This window comes from Camelus dromedarius, chromosome 2 (genome assembly GCF_036321535.1).
Source record: "Camelus dromedarius isolate mCamDro1 chromosome 2, mCamDro1.pat, whole genome shotgun sequence".
Taxonomy (NCBI): domain Eukaryota; kingdom Metazoa; phylum Chordata; class Mammalia; order Artiodactyla; family Camelidae; genus Camelus; species Camelus dromedarius.
This window is the reverse complement of record NC_087437.1, coordinates 50,912,703-50,924,748: the sequence shown is the minus strand read 5'-3', so window position 1 is coordinate 50,924,748 and position 12,046 is coordinate 50,912,703. Positions and strand designations below refer to the sequence as shown.

The following is a 12,046-nucleotide window of genomic DNA, read 5'->3' as shown; positions in this document are numbered from 1 at the left end:
ACTCTTTTGCCATATAGGGTAATAGGCACAGGCTCTGGGATCATGATGTGGGCATATCTTTTGGGGCCACAATTCAGCTACTACAGAGGGTTTCCTCAAATACCCTTGGCTTTCCAATCATATTTCAGATTGAGGGCTTAATATGCTAGCCTCAGCTCAGTGCACATGCCATAGGTTGGGAGGCCAGCAGACTTGAGAGTTTTACCAGGGTTATCAGGTGGCCTAATGATTTTTTATTTGGGATCCTCATATGTCAGTATCTGTTGTTCAGGGTTGTTCAGCTTCTCCAGATAAGGATCTTCAGTCTTTTGCTGGAGGTTAAAAGACAGCTGCATGTATTCTGGACAGGTGTGTGGGTGTGTGCAAACCTTTACTTAACCCCTTAATTTTAAGTAAGATGTCTGCACGTGTCTTCCTCGGCTCCTGATGTCTCTGAGTCCAGAACCTTTTTGGTCTGATATCTCCAGAGGACAAATCTTCCTCTCCAGTGGGAGTGGGAGTTGCTAGACTGCAAGAGGTAGAGAGGAGAACCAGGAGGCTTAACTTCTTAAACCCTGTTGTCAGCCCCTGTCTATCCTGGACTTCCTGGTATTTGGGGACTTTAATATTCCTGACTTTTGGGGTTCTGAGGGACAAACTTGGTTTGACTCCCCTCCTGTCATTAAAGTCACTTAACAGTTTTCACATTGTGTGGTTTGGGGTTACTGATGTCTCTTGGTTTCACTGAAGATGGAGTTTGTGTTTCTGTTTCTTGTTCTCCTTTCAGTTTTCGGTGATTTTTCAAGAGACCTATAAAAACTCTTTCGATAGTAAAGATTGTAATCTTTGGTAATAATGTTGCAAGTATTTTCCATTGATCATATGACTCATAAAATTTTAGTAATATTTTTATATACAAAGTTTAAAACTAGTATTTAGTCAGATATATTGATCATTTCCTTGATGGTTTTTGCCTTTGGTGTGCATTTTAAAAAAGACCTTCCCCATTGCTTGATTATGCACTTACTCACTTATCATTTCTTTTAGTTTTGTTATATCTACAGATTTGATACTTTAATCTTTAATATATCTGGAATTTTTTTTGGCATAAAGTTGTTTCTTTGTCTTTTTCTTCTTTTCTTTTTCTCCCAAGTGGTAAGTTTCAATGGAGAGTTTAATGAGTTTTAATGAGAGAGGTTGGAAAGGAAGACGGAGACAGGATAGAAATAGAGCAAACTCTGTTTATTGTTGATGCCCCTATTCTGGTAATCCCTCGCCTCAAAACTTTCCAAATCTCATTCACTTTCTCGACAGGAAATAGTAAGTTTCTCTCTGAGGCTATTTTACTCATTTTCCTATGAGTGTTAGTTCTTATGAAAACAAGAGAAGAGTTCTGTGAGCTTCTGGGTATCTATTTAACCCACTTTCTGATTGCAATTGCTCCTGGACTGTTTGCTTTGAGGTCTCAGACATAGATACTGGAAAATTTTCATGCTTGAAGGCGTTTAAGGTATAGGGGCTTATAGGTTGTTGAAATCTCTTTGTGGTTTTAACATGTTGTTTATTCTTTTGCATGGATAAAACATATGCCTGTTTCAAATTCAGAAATACAGGAGAAACAGTGAACCACTTGCCATCGTCACTGTTAGCTTCCTTCTTCCTGCCTTGCATGGACCAATATATACATGCATATAGGACGCTTGCTCATTGCTCTATTTTTTCAAACACAAATGTTGACACACTATACCCTCTGTTTTGCACCTTCCTTTTTTTTTTGGCTTCACAACAATTTTTGGAGGTTGTGACAGGTCAGTATATGTGGAGCTGCCTTGTTCTTTCCAATGCTGGATAATATCGTTGGGGTCTCTTTAGATATTTAGCATGTATGTTGTCTGTAATGGTCTCTTATAAGGCAGAATGGTAGAGTAGAAAGAACAGGGGCTTTGGAGTCGGAACCTGGGTTTAAATCCCAGTTCAGTCACTTATTTGCTGTGTGGCTGTGGGCAAATTAGTTAGATTTTCTAAGCCTCAGCTTTCTCATTTGTAAGATTAGGATGACAATAGTACCTACCTTTCAGGGAGAGTGTGCCAGAGTTGGTATTTTATCTCATCATTTTAGAACCTCCATAGAAGCCAATAACACCTTTGTGGGACTGAAGTCAGTGGGAATCAGATCATCTTGATTTCCCCACCACATCCAGTAGTAACGTTTCTTAACTTTCCTACCTTTGATGTGGCTCGGCTGCTCTCTCATTCTCTGCTTCTCTTCTCAAGACTCCTCTTAGTGTTTCTTACTGTTACACGTTGATTTATTCTTTCCCAGGATTCCCCAGTCCAGAAAGGCAGAAGGGAGAATTTGATCAACTAAGCCAATCACTATTGTTGCTATTTGAAAAGAGCCTTTCATTTGAGGCCACTTCCTGAGTTGCTGGCCTGTTAACAGAGTAGTTGCCCTTGGGTCAAGGGCCCATTGGTCCAATTAGGTATGGCATGGGGTGGGACAGTTTCTTTGGAGGAAACTTTGGGTGTGTCAGGTATTGAATGACCTGCCCACTACTGGAGATTTACAGTGACCTGGCCATGATTTATTAGCCAGTTGTGGGGAGAAACATATTTTCTCCAAGTAGTTTTTAGAAAGCTGTAAGTAAGAGAAGCACCTATGAGGAAAGGCCCAAGTGGCCTGTTCACACGTGAGGCAGGGGTTGTAAGGTGACTGTTACCCAGGGGAGGGTCCAGAGGAGCCAAGGGCCCTCCCTTGCCCGAAGTGGACCTTTAGACTCTGAATGCTAGATAAGCCAGGTAGTCAGAAATTATAGACCTGGGACAATGACTGTAAGAACTTGGACAGTTTTTTAGTCTTGGAGGACTTTGTCATGTTTATTTGGAGAACTTTGCCATATTTGTTACTTTCATTTTTATTATTAAAAAATTCATGAAAGAAGAAAGGCTTGTCAGCTTATCTGCAGGGCAGCAAGAAGATGGGAGGTCAGAGAGACCATACTCATCCTGCATTTATTCTTGGGTGGAAGGGTCCCTAAGATACAGAGCAGCGGTTAGAAGAAGCTTGGAAGAAAAAAAGGAGGTCATATTGAGTCCCTGGGGCTGAAGTGAGGAAAGAAAGAGGGACATCATGGTGGCAGCCTGGTTATCTGGGCTGAGCCTGAGAGGACACATGTGGTGCTTTGGGAGGTGATGTAACTTTCTTCACAGTGGCAGTCTAAGGAGACTTTGGTGAAGGTCCTGGCATTGCTTATTTTCATATAATTTGTTTTGCTAATGACAGGATGAATGATGGTGAGATCTATATAATGAGGTATCCATGTGGTCAGTGGCTGACTTGATGGCTTGGGTTGGCTTCTTGGCTTCCCAGTACTTGGAATATGGTACATAAATGCTTGCTGAGCCAGTGATTGCATGCTGTTCTTGTTCATCACTAGCTGAATGTGAGCACCTGTTCGAGATGCCATCAAAAATTGCCTGACCTCCTGTAAGAGAACACTAAGAAGCCCAATTCTGGCTCTTGGAAATGCTGTAGGATTGTAGAGGAGAAAGTATTCCACAGGCTAATACTAATAACTGTTCATTTTCAGGCACTTACGGAGTGCCAGGCACCTAGCCAAAGGTAGGTCCCACTACGATAAGGTACAGATGAACTTCTGTTCTTATTGACAGGGACCCACAGATTATGTCTACTCAACATCAGAGTAGCCAGTTGATCTTGGCAAGAAAACCAGTCCAATGTTTTCTTTACCATCATCCAGATAAAATCAGCCTGTTAACTGGTGCACCTTCTTCCACACATTCCCTTTGCCAATCCATGTTACTGTGTGGATACTATTAAGTGTTAAGAAATCAGGGTTAATTTCTTGGGTCTACATGACTGCAACAGTTGTCCTTTTCAGACTATTTCAGAGCAACTATCTCGCCTGTACTATCTCATTTAAAACAAGGTAGGTATTTTTACTCCCAATTCATAGATGGGGGAAATAAGATTTAGCAATGCTAAATATATGCTCAAGGTTTCACAGCTAGTAAAAGAGAGGAGCCTGAATTTAACTCCTATGCATAGCCTGTGTGTTCTCCACTACACGTACTATGTGTCCCCCTCAGAGCGAGGCCTGAAATAAGCCATGATTCTGAAGGCAGCTGGGGCCTTCAGTATCCTCAGGAGGGCTGCCTGATGGAAGGTTCTGGGAACCAGTGATGCTCTGTGACTGGCACAGCTGCAGCCCCTTTTGCTCAGCTCCCTCTGGGGAGCCTTGGACATGGGTTACTAGGTGCCCCCACAGTGAGCCTGCTGTTGCCCACACAGCATCTCACTTATCTTTGCATTTCTGTGTTTGATCTCAGTGTTCACTATTTTTAATCTTCAGGTATAGATTACATTCAATAAATTGTTCATATCTTAAGTGTACAGCTTGATGATTTTTTGCATATGTGTACAACCATGTAACCACCACCCAGATTAAGCTCTAGAACATTTGTGGCATCTCAGAATGCTCCTTCATGCCCTCCTCACGCAGAACCTCCCCAAGGGTAGTTACTACTCTAGCCATGTCACTATGGATTAGTTTTTTCTCATTTTTGAATTTCATATTGTTCTTGAGTTCCTACTGGTATAGGGATCTAAGTCTTAGGTTACAAAAAAAAGTACGACTTAACCTATTAGTTTTCTAACATTGAACCTAATCTCTATTCTGAGCTTCCCATTCTACCAGTGGCAGAAATTATAGTCAGCTTAATGACAACTCTCTTCAGGAAAGCCTTATCAATTCCAGATTCATGTTGCTTGTATAGTTCACAGTGCCAGAATATTATAGGAAGAAGCATCTGGCATGTTCTTACCATGGTCATTTGCATCACTGGTCTGCGGTGGCACCTGTTGGTGCATCTGTTTTCCCATTGGTCTCTCTCTTGATCATTGACCCCTTCCCCACTGGCATCAGCTGAAAGTCCCCAGTCCCAGCTGGTTCTGGCCATCAGTCCTTGCTGGTCACTTTGCATTCTCTTTGCCCTGTTTTCAAAGGCCTCTTCATCTACTTCCGCGTCCCTCTCAGGGGCACACAAGAACCACCCATGTCCTCTCCTATGCCAATCTACAGGAACTATAGGGAACTTGGAGCGGCTGCCATAGGCCCCCCTTTGTCTAGAAACAGCACACTCCAGTTTCTCCTTTGCTGCTGCTATGGGAGACTGCTGCTTTTCTGATTTCTTCTTCGCCGTCAAGGCACACATCCTTCTGTTCTCCCCACCACCACCTCTAAAGGGTTCCAGCATCCCCCTTGCTCTGGAGTTCCGGCCTGTATTGAGAGGTAGGCATCATCCCAGGGGCCCACACCTGCTTCTAACTCTATCACTAGACTCCCCCTTTCTCATCCCTCTTCCAGACCTGGGAACCGTTATCTCCTCCCAGGTGGGAAAAGCTGACTCATTGTCATCCATTCTCCTGTTTCTACTGTTTAGGCATAAACGTTATGCCTAAACTCTTTAGGATTCTGGATTCTGAAGCTCAGTGGGTCCACTTATTACCACTAATTGGTGTTTCAAAACTTTTTCTAGAATAAGTTCTAAAAAGTGTATTTAGAAACTCAGAAGCCAAAATTGTCTTCTTTCATCTATTCTATCACCCTTCCCTGAGTAGGTAAGCCTGGAATGCTCTCACTGCTGCTTGCAGGTTGTGGAATAAGGAAGTGGGATGTGGGGTTTGGGTTGTAATGCAATCGACATTCTACCAGATTCTGACTTTTTCTGCTGCCTAGCTACCACAAAATTACAAAGCGTCTGCTGTGTGCAAGGTACTTTTTGAGAAGCTATCAGCGGGAAATAAAGATAAAAATTATAAATACAGATCACATTTAAGTAGTAATTTATTATTTTCTTTCCCCTATGTGATCCCGTTTGATATTGATGGTATTTCTGAGAGTGAGTATTACCCTCATTATGAGCCTGCAAGTTGGGTTTATTACTCCCAGTGTTCTCCAGACGAGGAGACTGTGGCTCAGGGAGAGTTCAGATCATCAAGTGGTGGAGCTATGACCTGGGGTCTAAACCCAGAATTTCTGGCTCCTTTGCCTGCTTCCCTTTACTACCCTTGAAGCCTCAAAAACAAGGATTCCCACTGAGCTTCCAGACCCCAAGGAAGAATGTAGGAGTTGAGAAATTTCTGGCTCTGAAGGAGGTAGACTTCATAGAATGAATAAGAGCTCAGCAAGTGGCAGTTGGGCTGGGGTAAAAGTACTCCAGGCAGAGAGAACTTGTAAGCAAAGACAAGGTTTCACCTTCTCTACCTGCTACCCCACCTGTTGCAGCTGTCTGCATTCATCAGACGTCAGGTCATCAGACGTCAGACATCAGGTCTGCAGACATCAACCATGTCCCAGGCACAATCATTATATTTAATCCTTACAGTGGTGTCCCTCCCTGGCCTCACCCTCTCCCTGGGCTGAGTCACTAAGCCCCAGCAGTGCCACTTGCCCCTTGAATCTTAGTGTGGCCCACATGTATCCCCTGTTGTACACTGCTGGCCTACTGGGATCCCCACTATGTCCTCGGGAACTCAGGGGCTCTGCTGCCTGAATCTCTACCAAACCTGCCACACCTTTGGGCACTGTTCCTCTCCTTTCCTGCTGGGTCCTATTCTGAGGTCAGTCACTTCCAAGTGCCTCTGTCCCCCAGCACCTGCTCCACCTCAGTGAGAGGGCCTTTTACAGGTCTCAGCTTCTTCCTTTCCTGCTTACCCTGTGGAGCTTTCAGGAACCAGCAGACCAAGCCTTGGTCTTGGCCAAGCCTACAGCAAGGATTGAAAGTCTGGAGGGAACAGAGGAAGTCCTGGGGGTGCAGGAGCATGCTCTCACAGAGTCTGAGGTGGGGCTCTGGCCCAAGAGAGACAGAGAGATAGGGGTGGAAAATTAGGATCATTGGTAATTTACAATTTATATGAAGACCCCTCTTTAATACCAATACAGATCCCATAAGAGAATGGCTTTACATTTAGTATCTATTGTCTGGGAAGAAAAAAATGGTGACAAAAATTTACAGTGTATTCCGAAACACTTTCAGATAAATTTGAATCTTATTAATCTCATCAACAACTAACACAGTCTTCACATATACTGATTTGTTAAGGCCTGAAGGTAAGAATATCAATGTCTTTGTAGACCCTTTGCAGGAACTCCAAGGCCACTTAGGAGCTATGGTCAATGGAATTCCTGATTAGGACCAAAATAGGACGTCAGTTATTCTGGAGTGGATTTGAAAGATCCTCTAGTAAGATGTGAAATTACAGTGGTGAGGACTTTTAGGACCCCTGGTTCTGGAGAGCATAAAGGAAAGCAGAAGAGGGGCAGGGGAGAGGGGGAGCGGGGGTGCATTCTCTTTGAGGCAGACACTTCTCATGGGAACTACAGCCATGTTTCAAGTGGTTTCTTTGATTGTATTTTTAGCCTCCCTGTTCGAGAGTCAGGTGCCTGGCTGTGAACTTTTACTCATGTCCCCCCAAACAGGAAGTTGGCTGTCCGTTGCCATTATCTGTCATCACTTAGCTTTAATAAACAAGTTCATGTGTCATTGGGACAGACTGAGACAGAAAACTTACCCCAAAGTTCTAAATAATCTTGAATATGAAGAAGCAAAACCAAAATTTTTTTTAAAGAAAACAATTTCTTGTCCCCGTGACTGCCCTGTGCATCAGCAGTTTCCAAGCCATTGATTAGGATCCCATGATGCTGCCCCACACTCGAAAGTGTTTATTGCAGAATTTGGTGGCGGTGGAGGGGGGTGGATGTAGGCAGCTCGGAGACCTCTACCCACCCTCATAAGGCCTCCTCAGGCTCTGCTGGAATTTTGTTAGCTCGATGATGCAACAGTTTCAAAGGCAGGGAGATGCTCAGTGAGCAGAATTAGCCGGGTGAACTCAACTATCATCTCTACCACCTACCAGCTGTCTGACCTTGGGCAATACACTTAACTCTTTGAATTCTCTATTTCCTACTCTGTACAAATGGTAATATTAATACCTACTTAAAATATATTCATTAAAATTAAAATTTATTCATTAAATAAAATAATGAATGGGAGAGTGTCTAGCATGGATCTTGGTACATGCTAGGTATCTGAAAAATATTTTCTTCCTCTCTCTTTCCTTCCCATCTTTCTCTTCTTTTGCCAGAGTTTGTGCTAGGTGCTGCTGTAAATAAAAACACAAGTATAACCGAGAGCCTTCCTTGAGATGCTTGGCTATAGTAAAAGGCAGACATGTAATCAGTGTTCTACGAAAAGGGCAAGTGAGTTGCCTGGTAGAGCCCGGAGAGGGGAGGAATTGATTTCATGTTGGGCAGTTGGAGAAGCCATGAAGGTGGAAGTGGCTTTTGATGAAGAACTTCATGAATAGGTAGGATTTCTCCACTTTTTTCTCTTCCCTTCTCTTCCATTCCCCTTTTCTTCTTAATCAAGTATCGACCTAGAATTTAAAATGTCTAGAGGCACAGAAGCCTCAAAGAACAGTCTGATTAAGACCCTGGCTCTGTGTCCTTCTGGTCCTTTAGGCTGACTCTCCCACTTGTGTTGGCACTGTCCTCAGGTGGATGGATACCAGAGAGCAACCCACAGTGTCTCTGGCAAATGTAATTCCCAGAAAAATGTCACATGTGCAAACAAATGTTTGTATACAATGTAGGGGCTCATAGACTCTCTGGAGCCCATCTGTTAGTCCCAGATTTAACAACTCTGAATGAAGAAAACAACCCTGTGTAGACATAGTGATGGCCGTGGTACTCACTTCTTCCTCCTTTTCAAGGCAAGTTTAAAAGAAGACTTCTAACTTGCAGTTGGAGTGAGCTGTACCAAGTCCTTTCTTTAAAAGTGGGGCTCTAGAGTCAAACTTGCTTGGGTGAGGAGAGCAGAATTTTAGCAGGTAGTAGTGAGGGAGAAAGGTGGTCCTGATGGAGGAAATGGTGTGAGCAAAGAAAGGCACGGTGACAGGTGAGCTTAGGGCTATTTGGAGAAGGTGAGTAGACAGGTGTGACTCCATCAGAGAGAGTCCTGGTGCTGACTTAGCACCACATTGGGTATGGCTCGGGGGGTAAGGGTGGGACTTTCTTCAGTCTAGGCAGTGGACTCACTGAATTCTGTTATACAACACTTGTCATAGCTATAATTGTACACTTTCTGTGTGATTATTTTTTTCCTGCCTGCCTCCCCCACTGGCCTGCCTTCTCTGATGAACACAGGCACTGTGTCCCTTTCTGCTCCCTCCTGTACCCCCAGCCCTGATTGAAGGCCTATAACCTAACAGATGCTCAATACTTATTCTGGAAAATTACAGGTGGATGAATGGATGAATGAACAGTTTCTGAGTTGGGGGAGATATGCCTGGGTCACTGTTTCTCACAAACGTGAGCTTTGGTACTTAATTTTATTCTCCTTCCTGGTTCCCGTCTTTGCTCATCAGTGGTCATTACGCAGGGGTAGGAACTGGCATCTTGTTGGCCAGCCCTTCCTGGGTCTGTGCAGATCAGACTATCTGAGCTCTCCGGTGAAGTGTTCAAATCATGTTTGGCCTCTGCCAAGCCCTTGTCCTATGCACACACACTATTCGACCAGAGGCAATTTGAATTAATGTAAAAACATGCATTTTTAGAATCAGATAAGACTGTTTCAAATTTTAGCTCTACTTCTCATTATAAGTTATGTCTCCGAAGAAATGACTTCACTTCTCTGAATCTGTTTTCTCATCTATAAAACAGGTATGATAATAAATATCTACTTTATAGTGTTGCTGTGAGTATTAAATGCACTGGTTAACATAAAGGGGCTGGCACATAGCAAGTGCTCTTTATTTTATTTTCTATATTTTATTTTGTTTTCTCATTGTGTACTCGATATTACCAGAAAGTGTTTATTTTATTTAATTTTTTTCAATTTTAAAAGTAACTTCATGCTCTGTGTAGAAAACTTGGTCTATGCAGCAAAGCCTAAAAAAACAAATTAATAACTTTATCTATAAAACTGAATTGAGATAACCACTATTATTAGCATTTTGATGTGTTTCCTTCTAGTTTTTTCTCTATTCATGAGAAGTTTTATTTATTTTAAATAGGAGGGGTTACAAAAAGGTAAACAATGCAAAGCAATTCTCCCTCTCTCCCCTGACCCTGGCCATCCGTTCCCTTCCCGGGGGCAACCACTGTTACCAGGTTCTTGGGTGGCCTCCCGGAGAGAGTCTACATATTTAGCAAGTCACTGATTTTCACATCATCGTTCTCTCATGCAAATGCTGGCAAGGTGTACCTGCTGTTTTCCTCTGGAGGCTGCCACCTAAGTGAGTTCCCTTTCAGCCCTCATAGATGTCTCTGTGGGCAGAACCACAAGGTCTCTGGTCACAGGCTCCGAGGGCTCAGCGAGGCTTGGTCTCGGGTGTATATTTTTACTCTTTGAACTGAAAATCTGCAAACAAGCGAACAGGTGTTAGAGTTCTCAGTCCCAACTGCCTCCCCAGCTGCTCATGCGGGGAGCAGATCTGCAGGCGGTTGGGGCTGGCAGACGGGGGTCTGAAGCAGAATTTAGGCTTTCTCCAACGCTGACCCTCGGGTCAATGGCTCTACACTGACAATTGAGAACTGTGGTCTGATGTGGGAAGATAATATTTTGCAGTTGGGATTGATCCCTGCAATCAAGGGTGTGTGTCTCCTGGGATTCTTGGAGTGAAGGACAAAGCCTAAGTCAATATGGTCCCCTCTAAGACCAGTCCTGCCCCCTCCCTTCAGGCCCCACAACCCTGGCACCCCCAGCTCCTGCCATTAGTTTCTCCTCTGCAGGCTGCACCCCACCCTGATCAGGTCAGTCTGTCTTTACTCTCACCAGGCCCTGTCTTCAGACCAGTCCTCCCCACCAGGCCCTCCTGACCTCTCTGCTTCCACTTTCCATCCTTCCTCTAATTGATCAAACCAGGAACCCTGAGAACTTGACCTTCTAAGGGGCCCAGTGGACAAGTTGGAGAGGATGGAGTTTGGACTCATTAAAAGCTACTCTCCAGGGAAGCAGCAAATAAGAATGAACTGGTGCATTTGAGACACCTCATCTGTAAAATAAGTATTAAATAATATAATGGATATGACAGGGCTCGCTTCGTAAGCTGTAAAGTCCTGTATGTATGTATGTAAAGTCTTATGAGGGTGATGGTAATTTAAAAATAAGACATGAAGCCGATCAATGTTACAAATCAATTTTTCATTATTAAACTGTTACTTATTCATTATAGAGGATTTATAAAGTATATAAATAAACAAAATAAGAAAAATTCTCATAGTTTTATTGGAGCAAGTAGTGCCTCATATTATTTATACAGTATATTCCATCCATTCCTATGGGACTCTTTCTGTGGGAGGATTATTGTTGCCTTGACAACAAATTTTTCCGTGTGACTTATTCTGGCCAGTTAAGTGTGGAAATGGCATGTGCCACCTCTGAGCAAAAGTGTCAGGAGCCTTTGTGTGGTTCTGCCATCTTTTTTCTCCTTCTGTCACTAGACAAGCACATCTAGGTTTAAGGGCTTTTCCATCATCCTGGGTCTTAGAATGAAGAGTCCTGTGCAGGACACGTAATGTATGAAACATTTATGGTTGTAAGCCCCTGACATTTGGGGGTTGTTTGTTACTGCAGCATGATTTGTCCTAAGATACCTGATACACAGAGAGACAACGACTATAATATTTTGGTTTATATCCTTCAGTCTTTTTTTCTATGCCTATATTCTATATATTTTTCTTTATAAAAATAGGATCATAATGTATGTGTGTTTTTGCGAAGTGCTTTCTCATTTCACCTGCAAATATTTCAATATCTAGCTCCAAAACATGAGTCTTCTTTAAATATAACCACAACACCATTACCACAACTAAAATTAATAATAATTGCTTCATATCACCAAATGTTGGCCATTATAAACATTTCTCTGACTTTTAAAATTATTTTGTTTGTTTGTTTATTTATTTATTTATTTAAATTATTTTGTTTAAATCAGGGGCCCAAATAAGGTCCCTATTTCGTTGTAGGTTTTCCCTCCCTGCCC

The 12,046-nt window shown here is 42.9% G+C and overlaps 1 protein-coding gene across 2 annotated transcripts in view; it reads left to right on the top strand.

Annotated features, from left to right (window-relative positions):
* Positions 1-12,046, top strand: part of KLHL6 (kelch like family member 6) — a 56,081-nt gene that overhangs the window by 24,939 nt on the left and 19,096 nt on the right. The gene's annotated exons all lie outside the window — the stretch shown is intronic.